This window comes from Heterocephalus glaber, unplaced genomic scaffold (genome assembly GCF_053883595.1).
Source record: "Heterocephalus glaber isolate CG9 unplaced genomic scaffold, H.glaber_assembly_v1.0 deba00001608, whole genome shotgun sequence".
NCBI classification, from domain to species: Eukaryota; Metazoa; Chordata; class Mammalia; order Rodentia; family Bathyergidae; genus Heterocephalus; species Heterocephalus glaber.
This window is the reverse complement of record NW_028258379.1, coordinates 12,374,171-12,387,660: the sequence shown is the minus strand read 5'-3', so window position 1 is coordinate 12,387,660 and position 13,490 is coordinate 12,374,171.

Below are 13,490 nucleotides of genomic sequence, written 5' to 3'. Positions count from 1 at the left end.
AGTGTGCTCTTAGGAACCATTGGCTTGTTAAATGGATCAATAGATAATTTAATCCTTGATATATTCGAATTTCACCTGGATTTTATGTGTGCACATGTTTGCATCTTCTGTTTCTTATACTATTCCTGTTTCCTCCCCAATACTTAAATGTGCAATTTCAAAAATATAAATGTTGCCATCCATGTTCTATGGCTAAACCTTTCCACAGAGGTTTAGGATCTAGTTGGGGTCATTTTTCTGTCAAAGTATTTTTTCATAGAAATTGGAAAAAAGGAATGAAAGTAGCATTAATTAAGCATCTATTATATGCCAGATGTTATACAAGTAAGACACTCTACAGCAGTAGAAAGGATAAGGGCTAGCTGTGTGTCCATCAGTGAGCCCCTTAATTTCTCCAATACTCCATTTCCTCAGCCCTGAAGTGTAGGTGATAATAATATCTACCTCATATTGTTGTAGGAATTAAATGAGATAACTCAAGCACAGTGCTCAGCAGGCATCAGGTGTTCCAAGAATTTTTGATGTTGCCTGTGAAGGTGGTGTCATAGTACCTCCAGGGGTGACCTGAAACTGGTGACTCATTAGAGGAAACATTTAAATGTGTAGAAATCTTTTAAGTTAGCTCTTAAATGGTTTGTTAGTTTGATAGGAGTATTTCCACCCCCAAAATCTGTAAGTGCTACAAAGCTGAGCTTTTATTTTTCTTCCTGGAAAATATTTATTAGCACATTACTGACTAGCTCCATTTGATAAATAAGACTCAGAGAGATTAAGTTACTTGCCCAAGGTTACACAGCAAGACAATGGTAGAAATGGGACCTGAACTCAGTTCTGTATAATTCCAAACCAGAGCTCTTGCCCTCATTTGCAATTATAATTACAAAATGTCCAGCAATTTTTTCAGGCATGTTATTCTTTCATTTGATAGCTACTTCCTGAGCACCTATATATATATGCAAAGCACAACTGGCTAATTTTTAGGGTGCTTTAGTCACTTTTGTCATTGCTAGGACAAAATACCTGACACTTACAACTTAAAGAAGGAGAAATTCATTTTGGTTCACAGTTTCAAATGTCCTAGTCCTTGCATGGTCAGCAGGCTCAAATGCAGAAATGACATGGTGGAAAGGCCTAGTATGGAGGAAAGCTGCTCATATCATGGTGGCCAGGGAGCAGAGAGAAAATAGGGGAACCTAAGAGGAATATACACACTTTCAGGTCATGCTCCCAGTGACCTGCCTCTTCTGATGAGGCCCCACCTCTTACCAGTGCACTCAGCTGTGGGATTCATCAGTGGATTCACTATACATTGATGGTATAGTACCCTATGATCCCATCATCTTCCAAAAGCCTTGCATCTGAGCACATGAAAGTTTGGGGCAGGACATTTGAGATCTAAACCATAATACATGGACTACATACAAAAAAGTCTCAGTCCAGCTGGGCATGGTGGTAAATGTCTGTAATGCCAGCACTCAGGAAGCAGAGGCAGGATGATCATGAGTTTGAGGTCAGCCTGTGTTATGCAGCAACACGGGGAGGGGCAGGGGGCGGGGGGAGAGAGAAAAGAAAAGGTCACAAGTCTTCCCCCAGAGAAGAGCCCTCATCACCACATTAAAACAAAACCTCAATTCACTCCACTTATCCATGTTCGGGTTAATCTTGTCTGTCACCCTGCCTGGATTAAGAGACTCCTGGAGAGTTAACTAGATTGTGAGGGTATTAATCTCACCATCAGCTTACTCACTAATGAGTTCATAGCTGAATGGGCTATCAGAAGGTGGGGCCTAGTTGGAGGGAATGGGTCATGGGGATAACTCTAGCGACCACATCTGGTCCCTGGCCCATTCTTTTATGGATATTCCCTTCTCTCTGTTTCCTGGGTGCCATGAGGTGAGCAACTTTGCTCCACCTTACCCTTTGACCATGCTGCTTCTGCCTTGGAGCCAGCAAACAATGGACTGAAAGTGTGAGCCAAAATAAACCTTACTTCTTTTAAGTTTCAGGTGTTGAGTATTTTGTCTCAGCCACAGGAAAGCTGACCTATAATACAGACTGTAAGTACTACCACTGATGGACTCTCCTCAGGACTTGAGAAAATTGTGATGTGGTGAACATCCTGACATTTTGTCTCCTCAATCCTACGCTGTCCAGGAGACCATCCTCTCCCTCTAGACACGTCCTGGTCAGAGCATCAGGACATTAAGAAATGTCCTGCCCCAGCATTCTAGGAGGCTGATGCAATAGGATTGCAAGAGCCCAGCCAAGGCAACTTAGCAACTTAGTGAGAATGTTTCAATAAATAAATAAATATTTTTTTAAAACCTTAAAAGTGCTGGAGATGTAGCTCAGTGTGAAGGCCCTGGGTTCAATTCCCAGCACAAAAAAAGAAAAGAAAGGAAAACAATGCACTTATGTCATATTAAAATATGACCCTCTCCTGGGATTGTTTGCATTTTTAGAGCAGAATATTCAGGAGAGAAGCAGCCTTGTGATGAGATAACATGACTGAGGAATCGACTGTCTGCAGGCCATCCCAAACCACATGGGTTATTTTCCACGCAGGCTATTTTATTCCCCTTCCCTTCTACTTTTCCACACAAACATAGCATAAGGATTGAGGTTTCCCAGACTTTAGTCATTTGAATACTAGTGCCCTATTTTTTCTATACTCTATCAACTTTTTAAAAAATATTCTTTTAGAGGATTAAAAATCATGGAGTAAAGACCAGCAGCAAAATACATCAGGTCCAGGATCTGGAACTGAGACACCCGGAAAACAATTTAGGCAAGAGAAAAAGAAGTAGAGCTTCTGGAATAAAGAAAGTGAGATAGGAGATTGGGGTGTGGCAGAGCTGTCTAGGGAAGTAGGTGTGAACTGTTAATTACAAGATCTCAGAACTCATGTAGAGTATAGTTCCCAAAGCCCCACACATGGAGTTCTCTGGAGAACTTGAGCAGGCTTTCAACAGGGTAGCCTAGACCTGACATCAGCTTGAGGCGTGGGATGCCAGCACCGCCTCTCAGGACCCAGATGTAGAAGTTCTCATGAGTTTCCTTAAGATTTGGACACCATAAAAGAACACAGATGCCACAAAGAACTTGCTATCATGACTTTCTCACAGTAGCCTTCCCTGCTTTCTCCAGGGTGTACTTTTATCTTGCTTTGCCTCCTTTTATTTGGCCCAAATTCACACTGCAGAGCCAATTTCTCCCTCACTCTTCATTTTTACTTGGCCACTGCTTTTTTCTCATTTTGTTCAATTCTTTATTCAAGATGAGAAGAACCTAGAATCTCCATAGGGAGAGATGAGCAACCCAGAACCTGGTAATGTTTCATTGGTGAGCCACTTTTGGAAGGAGCTACCCATTAACAAAAGGGCCCACGGGAAAACTGGAAATTACAGAGAAACTGAAGACAATGCAGAGAAAACAATGGAGAAGTCTGGAACATTAATCCTGGCTCCCAGGGAGGCAGTCTTGTCTCTGATAGCAGAAGTAAGCCTAGAGAGTGTCATTGGCAGCCGCAGGGGAAAACAACAGTCAACTCTAGCCCTAATAAAAACCCAGTTATTGTAAGCTGCAAATACAGCAGGGGATTTTACTCTGAAAGTGACTCCTTCAACATGGCAGATTAGAGTTGGAGAAAAAATGTACTGCAGTAATTGCCATACTTGGGAGTGATACACTCAGAAGCCATTTTGGGAGAGGGTTTATTAAGACTGAGCTTCTCTGGGAATCAGAAGTCACAGAACAACTGTACTTCAGGGTCTCTAGGATCACCCTACCATAGTGACTGGATAGAAGACAGCCACAAGAGACAATAATGGAAAAGGGGCAGGCTAGTTGCAGATACCCTGAGAAGTTTAAGCAGCAGTGAGCTCAGGTTGTGAAGGACACAGCAGTCCCACTCTGTGGTGAGAAACCAGGCTGGTCCTGTGGTTTCCCTACAGGGTTGTGTCTGAAAGTACTAACATTAACTCCAGTAGACTGCTTAGCCCCTCTCACTGCCCACTTCTAGCACAGAGCTCAGTAGTCTGTTTGCTTTTCCCATCTGCCAATGTGATTGGGGAGGCACCTCAGCTTGGACAGTTGCCACATCTTGGGGTGCATGGAAAAGAGGCATCTGGAGCAAGGGAGGCACCTCACAAGCCAATAGGCCATAAAGTTGGTCAGAGACAGCAGTGACTTGGGGTGCACAGAATGGCACAAACACTGAGAACTGCTAGAGTGAATACAGCTGTAAGGCAGACACGACACCATTCGCTGACCATGCCCATCAGGAAAGTTGAGGCAGCCCATACCATTCACTCAACAAAAAGTGAGTGTAAAAGCAAAAGAGGCCCTAGTTGCAACTCACTGCCCCTTACCCATATATGATGATTCCAATACCACAGGCCCTGGAAAGAAACCACTCATTCAAACATGCAAAGGAATTTTTTGGACTCACTCATCTTTTTCTTGTTTTATGGTTTTTGTTTCTATTTTTCCTTTTGCTCTTTGTTTTTATTTTTTATTTTTCTTGTTTGTCTTTTTCTGTTACTTTTACCTAATTCTGTTAAATTTTATTCTTTAATAAGATTTTTTAAAATTTTATTTTATTGGTACATTTTAGGTATACAATAAAATGACATTCATCATTGGAAATTTGCACCTTTGTATACTCTCTCTTGGTTTGTATTTTTGCCCCTTTCTCCTGCCCTCCCTTCAACCTCTCCATCCCTCCCTATTTACAAAGACTTTGTTTCCATTTTTTCATTTTCTCACATTAATTCCATTCCCTTCTTTCCTTTCCCCTCCCCCTCCTCCCACTTCCCCTTCCCCTTTGCCCCTTTTCTTCCTATTTCACATTATCTATTATACCTTTTAGTCCTCATTTATACTTTCAGTTTCTCACACTAGAGAAACTATTTGGTATTTACTCGTGTGTCCTCTTTATTTCATTCAGAGTACAGCCTCGGTGTGCATCCATTTAGGTATAAATGTCTCTAATTTCTCATTTTTTATGGTTGAGTAGTACTCCATTTTATTTTTTAAAAAAAACACATTTTCTTTATCCAGTCTCCAGTTGATAGGCAATTGGGCTGCTTCCAAGTTTTAGCTATTACAAACTGTGCTGCTATGAACATGGGTGCACATATATCGCTGTGGTATGATTCTTTTAATTCTTTTTTTTTTTTTTTTTTTTTTTGGTACTGGGGATGGAACTTGGGAACTTGAGCTTGCGAGGCAGGTGCTAGAACCACTGAGCTAAATCCCCGCCCCAGATTCTTTTAATTCTTTGGGGAAGATCCCCAGCAGGGGAATAGCTGGGTCAAATGGGACTTCCAGTCCTAGTTCTTTGAGTTATCTCCATACTGATTTCCACAGTGGTTGCACCAGTCTACACTCCCACAGCCCCACCAGCATTTGTTATTGGTTGATTTCATGATAGCAGCCATTCTTTCTGGGGTGAGGTGGAATCTCAGCATTGTTTTCATTTTCATCTCTCAAATGACCAGTGATTTTGAACATTTTTTTCACATGTTTATTTGCTATTTCTACTTCTTTGTCTGAGAAATGTCTGTTCATTTCAGATGTCCATTTTTGTATTGGGTCTTTAAATTTTGGAGGTCTGATTTTTTTAAGTTCTTTCTACATTCTAGATAGTAGCCCTTTGTCTGAGGAACAGCAGGTTAAAATTTTTTCCCACATTGTAGGTTGTCTCTTCACTCTGTTGGTGGTTTCTCTTGCTGTGCAGAAGCTTTTTAGTAAGAAGAGATCCCACTTGTTGGTGGTTTGTGCTAGTTCACAGGCAACTGAGGTTTTGTTCAAAAAATCTTTTCCTACACCAATGTCTCCAAGGGTTCTACCTAATCTCTGTTCCAGCTGGTTCAGCATTTCTGTTTTAATATTTAGATCTTTCATCCATTTTGATTTTAGTTTAGTGCATGATGAGAGATATAGCTCTAGTTTTAATCTTTGGCAAGTTGAAACCCAACTTTCCAAGCACCATTTATTAAAGAGGCTATCTTTTCTCCAGTGAGGGTGTTTGGCTGCTTTGTCAAAGATGAGGTGGCTGAGTGTGTCTGGAGTTGTTTCTGCATCTTCTAATCTGTTCTACTGGTCCTCAGGTCTGGAAAAGACTTTATGATCAAAACTTCAATAGCACGGGAACTAGCAGAAAGAATCAACAACTGGGAATTCATCTTATTAAAAAGTTTCTGCACTGCAAGAGAAACCACCCGCAGAGCTAACAGACAACCATGCTGTTTTTAATAACAGTAGCTTTGTAGTATAGTTTCAAGTTGGGGGTAGTGATCCCCCCTGCGATGTCTCTGTTACCTAGAATTGCTTTTACTATTCTGGGTCTCTTCTTGTTCCAAATGATTTTTGGATTGTTTTCTCAAGCTACACGAAGTATGCTGCTGGGATTTCAAGTGGGATTGCATTGAATCTGTATACCAGTTTTGGAAATATGGCCATTTTCACTATGTTGATCCTTCCTATCCAGGAGCAGGGGATGTCTTTCCATTTTCTGATAGTATCTTCAATCTCTCTTTTCAGAGTGCTACAGTTTTCAGAGAAGAGGTCTTTGATTTCTTTTGTTAGGATGATTCCTAGGCATTTCAGTTTTTTTTATCTTATTGTGAATAGAATTGTTTGCCCTATTTCTCTCTCAGTGAGTCTGTTGTTCGTGTAGAGGAAAGCTATTGATCTTTGTATGTTGACCTTGTATCCAGCTACTTTACTGAATTTGCTTATTAAGTCCAGAAGACTTTTGGTGGAGTTCTCGGGGTCTTCTATATACAGTATCATGTCATCTGTAAATAATGACAATTTGACTTCATTTCCTATTTTTATTCCTTTTATTTCTTTCTCTTGTATAATTGCTGTGGCTAATGTTTCCAAGACTATATTGAACAGGAGTGGTGATAGTGGACATCCTTGTCTTGTTCCTGATTTTAGTGTGAAAATTTATGACCATTCAGTATGATACTGGCTGTTGATTTTTCATAGACGGCTTTTATCAGAATGAGGTAGAGACTGTCTATTCCAATTTTTTGTAGGGTTTTTATCATAAATGCATGTTGGATTTTGTCAAATGCTTTTTCTGCATCTATTGAGATGATGATATGGATTTTTGTCGTAGGCTCTATTGATATAGTGTATTACATTGATTGATTTTTGTATATTGAACCATCCCTGCATCCCTGGGATGAATCCCACTTGGTCAGGGTGTATGATCTTGATGATCTTCTGCATTCTATTTGCCAGTACCTTATTAAGGATTTTTGCATCTATGCTCATTAGTAAGACTGGCCTATAGTTGTCTTTTTTGGCTGGGTCTTTCTCTGCTTTGGGGATCAAGGTGATGCTTGCTTCCAGGAATGAATTTGGGAGTATTGCTTCCCTTTCAATTTCATTGAAGAGATTAGACAGTAGTAGCAGTAGTTTCTCTCTAAATGTCTTGTAGAATTCAGCAGTGAAGCCATCAGGACCCGGGCTTTTCTTTGTTGGTAAGTTTTTAATTACATTTTCAATTTCATTGATTGATATTGGGTTGTTTAGAATTTTTAGATCTTCTTCATTCAACTTTGGTAATTCATATGTATCTAGGAATCTGTCCATTTCTTCGGTGTTTTCCATATTATTGGCGTATAGATTCTCAAAGTAGGTATTGATGATCCTCTGAGTTTCTGCTGGGTCTGTTGTAATTTCACCCTTTTCATTCCTAATTGCATGGATTGGGGACTTTTCTTTCCTTTTTCTGATAAGGTTGGCTAAGAGTGTGTCCATTTTGTTTATTCTTTTGAGAACCAACTCTTGGCTTCATTGATTTTTTGTATCATTCTCTTAGTCTCCATTGAATTGATTTCTGCTCTGATCTTTATAATTTCCTCCCTTGTATGAGCTTTGGGGTTGTCCTGCTCTTCTTTTTCTAGAAGCTTGAGGTTCAGCATCAGGTTTAATTGGGCTTGCTCTGTTTTCCTAATATGAGTATTCAATGCTATGAATTTCCCTCGTAAGACTGCTTTCATTGTGTCCCATACATTCCAATATGTTGTACTGTCATTTTCATTTAATTGAAGGAACTGTCTGATTTCAATTTCCTCTGTGACCCATTGGTTATTCAGAAGTGTGTTGTTCAATTTCCATGTGTTTATGAAATTCTTGTGGTTTATTTTGTTATTGATCTCCAATTTCATTGCACTATGGTCTGATAATATACAGGGGATAACTTCAATTCCTTTGCACTTACTTAAACATGTTCTATGAGTGAGTATATGGTCTATTTTGGAGAATGACCCATGTGCAGCTGAGAAGAATGTGTATTCTGATTTTGTGGGGTGGAACACTCTGTAAACATCTGTTAAGTTCATTTGTTCAAGAGTTTGATGGAGTTCTAGTATTTAGTTGATTATTTTTTGTCTAGTTGATCTATCTATTTGTGACAGTGGGGTATTGAGGTCCCTCACTACTATTGTATTAGTGCATATATGACTTTTCATGTCCGTTAATGTTTGTTTTATATAGTTGGGTGCACTAGCATTTGGTGCATATATATTTATGATTGTCATCTCTCCTTCTTGGATTGTTCCCTTTACAAGGATGTAGTGTCCCTTCTTTGTCTTTCTTAATCAGTGTTGGTTTGAAATCCACTTGATGGGCAAAGAGAATAGCTACTCCTGCTTTTTTCAGGTTCCTGTCACATGGAGTATTGTTTTCCACCCTTTAACTTTCAGTCTATGAGTTTCTTTTTGAATTGTGTTTCTTGTATCCAGCATACTGTTGGATCTTGCTTCTTGACCCATTCTGCCAGTCTATTTCTTTTGACTGGTGACTTGAGACCATTAACATTGATGGTTATGAGTGATATGTATTGATTTATCATTGTCATGAGTTTTTCTTTTTGTTGGATTCTCCCCCTTTACATATAATTTCTTGTTGCGCCCTATGGATTTATTCTGCTGTGCTTCCTGGTTTTGTGATCCTTGTTGTCTTTCCCTAGGATACTGTCTAAAATTTTTTGGAGTGCTGGTTTGGTATTCATGAAGTTCCTAAGGTGCTCTTTCTCATGAAAGTATCTTATTTCACCATCAATTTTGAAAGATACTTTTGCAGGGTACATCAATCTGGGTTGGAGGCTGTTTTGCTTTAGGACTTGGAATATGTCACTCCAAGCTCTTTTTGCCTTGAAGGTTTGAGTTGAGAAGTCTGCTGTGATTCTGATGAGCTTTCCTTTGTATGTGACTTGTTTCTTTTCTCTAACTGCTTATAGAACTTTGTTCTTCTGTTGAGTTTCTGGAATCTTAACAATTATTTGCCTATATGTAGATTTATTTTTTTTTTGATCAAGGCTAGGTGGAGTCCTATATGCCTCACTTATCTCCATGCCAAGTTCTTTTCCCCTGTTTGGGAAGTTTTCTGCCATTACTTCTGTGAACAGCTTTTTTATGTCATCTGCACTCTCTCCTGTTTCTTCATTGACTGCAATCAGTCTTATGTTATTCTTCTTTGCATCATCTAGCAGCTGCTGGATTGATTTCTCATGGCCCCTTATAATTTAGAGCAATTTTTATTTTCTTGGTCACTAATTGCAATCTTATCTTCTATATCTGAAATTCTGTCCTCACATTGGCTCATTCTGCTGTGTAGACTTTCAATGGAGTTTTTCATCTCCTGTAAATCTGTATGCATCTGTTTTATGGATTCCATTTGTTTCCTTTGTTGGGATTCCATCATGTTCCTCAGGTCCTCTCTAGATATATTAATCATGTCTTGCACTATGAGCCCAATCTCTGCTGTTATCTGAGAAATTATTTCTGATTTCATTTTTTCTAGATCCTTTTTTGTTGCCAGTTCAGGGAGTCCAGGTAGTTGAGTATCAGAGTGTTCCATCTCATTTCCCTTTGGGGTTGCTGTGGGTCATATGGAAGTGTGGTTTTAAGACTTGTTTACCCATCTTCTCATTTTGATGGGGGGTGGGGGTGGGGGTTGCTGCTGGTGCCTGCACGGCTTACCTCCTCTGTCCTGGGAGTGGTGCTACAGTGGCCCAGAAGCTTCCTCCTCTGAGGTGGGAGCAGTGCTACAGCAGCCTTTCCTGTCAGTTTTCTTCACTATGATGGCCCTGAAAATTGCTCAAGGGGCATCTTCTCCAGCTTGTGTGTGAGCTGCCTGAAGGGGTGCAAGGCAGCCAGGGAGAAGCCCTGCTGGTACAGCTCCTGTAGCTGGGCAGGCAAGTCCAGCAGAGAGGCCAGCCTCACTGCCGAGGACCTTGGGAGCTCTCTCACATGCCACTCTGGAGAAGACCTGGCTTCTAGGAACCAGAGCCAATGCAAGTTTGAACAGCCTGAGGGGTGAAGGGAAATGAAATCTCCACACACTGTGATCCACCTGAGGGTTTTAATAGGATTTTTAATCTCACTTTCCTTTCTAGTCTTCCTTGTATTTCTTTTTCTAATTTTACATATTCATTTTTCCCTTCTCCATCCCCTCCATTTTTATTATTACTATTAAGTTTTATTAATTTTTAGCTATTTAGTTGACTTTATGCTATTGTTGAATTCTTTTCTATTGTTGATGGTGGTATAATTCCTGCTTTCAGTTGATATGTTATATATATCAATATTTGGTTTGTCTTTGTATCTATATTATTATTGCAAATCTCTTTCCATTGTTAAGGATGGTATAATTGTAGCTATTATGGGTTCTTACAGTATATCAACAACCCACTTATATTTGAGTCTATTATTACTGTTGATTTCTTTTCTATTGTTAATGGTAGCATTGTTATTGCTTTTAATTGGCTTTTACTGTATGGCAATATCTGGTTTGTCTTGATGTCACCGACATTACTGTGGTTCATTTTCTCCTTTCTGTGTGGTGCCAGGGATCAAGATGAACCTCTAGATGAAGTTCGGACACTATGAAGACCCTCAGATATTACACTCAAAAGATTGAAGAGGACTATAAACACCAAAACATAACTGAAGCCAAGGTCACATCATAGGGAGAGAGAATCTGACTAAAGATACCTCCTCAATAGTGACAGATTCTCTGCCATAACTTATCTTCAACCCATAGTGAAAAAACAATAGAAACATGAGAAACAAGGCAACAAGATAGCCCTCAAACCCCAAAAGATTGAAGAGGACTGTAAACACCAAAACATAACTGAAGCCAAGGTCACATCATAGGGAGAGAGAATCTGACTAAAGATACCTCCTCAATAGTGACAGATTCTCTGCCATAACTTATCTTCAACCCATAGTGAAAAAACAATAGAAACATGAGAAACAAGGCAACAAGATAGCCCTCAAACCCCAAAAGATTGAAGAGGACTGTAAACACCAAAACATAACTGAAGCCAAGGTCACATCATAGGGAGAGAGAATCTGACTAAAGATACCTCCTCAATAGTGACAGATTCTCTGCCATAACTTATCTTCAACCCATAGTGAAAAAACAATAGAAACATGAGAAACAAGGCAACAAGATAGCCCTCAAACCCCTAACTCCCAAAAATCTGATCTTGTGAACACTGAAGCAGAGAAAGCTATCAGCAAAAAATCAAAAACCAAATGGTCAAAATGTTTGAAGACATAAAGGAAGAAACGCATAAGCAAATGCATAAGATGCTTAATGGGCTCAAAGAGGATTTAATTAAACTGATAAAGGATTTTACCAAGAAAATGTTTGATGACCTCAAAGAAGAATCAAACAATAAACTAATGAGTTAACCAAGACAATACAAAACATGAATGGCTACTTCAGAAAAGAACGAGGAAGTATGAAAAGAAAGCAAGCAGAGATAGATGATATAAAAAATTCAGTGGAAAGCATGGGTAGCAGACTTGACCAATGTGAAGATAGAGTGTTAGAAATAGAAGATGAGGTAGATCTAGTGGATCATATACTCAGTGATACCTTAAAAACAACAAGAACCCACGCAAGCTGGATCCAACAGCTGCTAAATGACAAAAAAAAACCCATCACACCCGGTATCAAAAAAAAAACCAAAACCCATCACAATTATAAACCACAGTGACTTGTCAAAGATGACAGTCATAATAAAAATAAATATGCAACTGTTAAAACAGAAGAATTTTCCTATATTTAACCTCCAACAATCATCTCATGCCAAGAGTGGTACCTATATTCCATTCTGGAAACACTGTTTGAAGATATGGGCTTTTCACTCTTCCTAGGGTGTAAGTTACCATTGGAAGAACACTACCCAGAAATGCTTATTCTAAGGGTGATTGCCCAAGTTGATCTTTCTTCAGTTTGCAAGACAGAATTATAGGAAAGATTTTCAGGTTATTTTCTATTGACTCAAAATGTTTTCATATTTTTATCATTTTCCCTCCTGGCTTCTCTTTCCTGTTCATCTGTGAGGTTTTCTTCCCCCTTGATTCTCCCCACACTATTGACCCTAAAACTCTCCTCATTTATAAGGAATGTGATTATTCTACAGCAAATTGTGACTACAACACCTACCAAAAGTAAGTAGATTCTTTGTTCTGGATGATATGCATGTGTTAACCATTAGCACAGATTAGTACCCCTGGGTCATCTTTTCAATCCTATTGGAAAAGGATCTCAAAGACTTTCAGAGTACTGCATCTGCATTACTCAGTATTATGGATTTGCCGAAGCTAGGGTAGGAAAATTAGTGTACCGTTTATGTAAAGATGGGCTGCCTATATATTTCTAACCTATGCGTGTGTGGTAGCAGGGATTGAACCCAGGCTCTTTGTACTGAGCTACAACTCCAGTCTTTTTTAGTTTTTGTTTCATTTAAATTTTGAGACAGGTTCTCACTAAATTGCCCAGGCTGGTCTGAAATTCACAATCCCCTCCCCTCAACCTCCCAGACTGCTGGGATTACAAGCATTCACTATCACACCTGGCTCCACTTGTGTATTTTGAACCCAACTCATTTCACCAATAAAACAAAAATATTTGTGTGATCTTATGGGAATCCCATTTTGACTGAAGACGGCAAAGCTGATTTGAAAAAAATGAAGAGTGATGATCCTTAAATTGAGATGTTGAATAGCAAAGCAATATACTTTAGTGCCACAGGAAGTCAGCCATCATGGTCAGAGGACAGGCAGTGATAGTGGCAGTTTTGTAGAGAGATCTCTGCCTGATTTCTGTCACAAAGCAAAGCAGCCAGGTACTTTGCATATTTATGAGCTAAATGTGCTGATGAGTTTGCTTTTTACACCTTGCACTTCCCTGAAGACATAAATATTTACATCTGTGAACATATTTACAAAGCACTTTCATAGCTCTCTTTCAGACAAGGAATCAAGCCAGGGAAGGCACTATATCTCATAGACAAAGACAAGACTCAGAGAAGCTAGGAAATTGAACAAGGTCATCTTATCAGAGCTGGGAAAAGAATTCAGGGATCAATTCTCCATATCCTATAACCATGCCACACAGCCCCCAAGCAAAGAGCTCCAAAAGCAACTCATGGTTCCCTAGATTGCATCCTT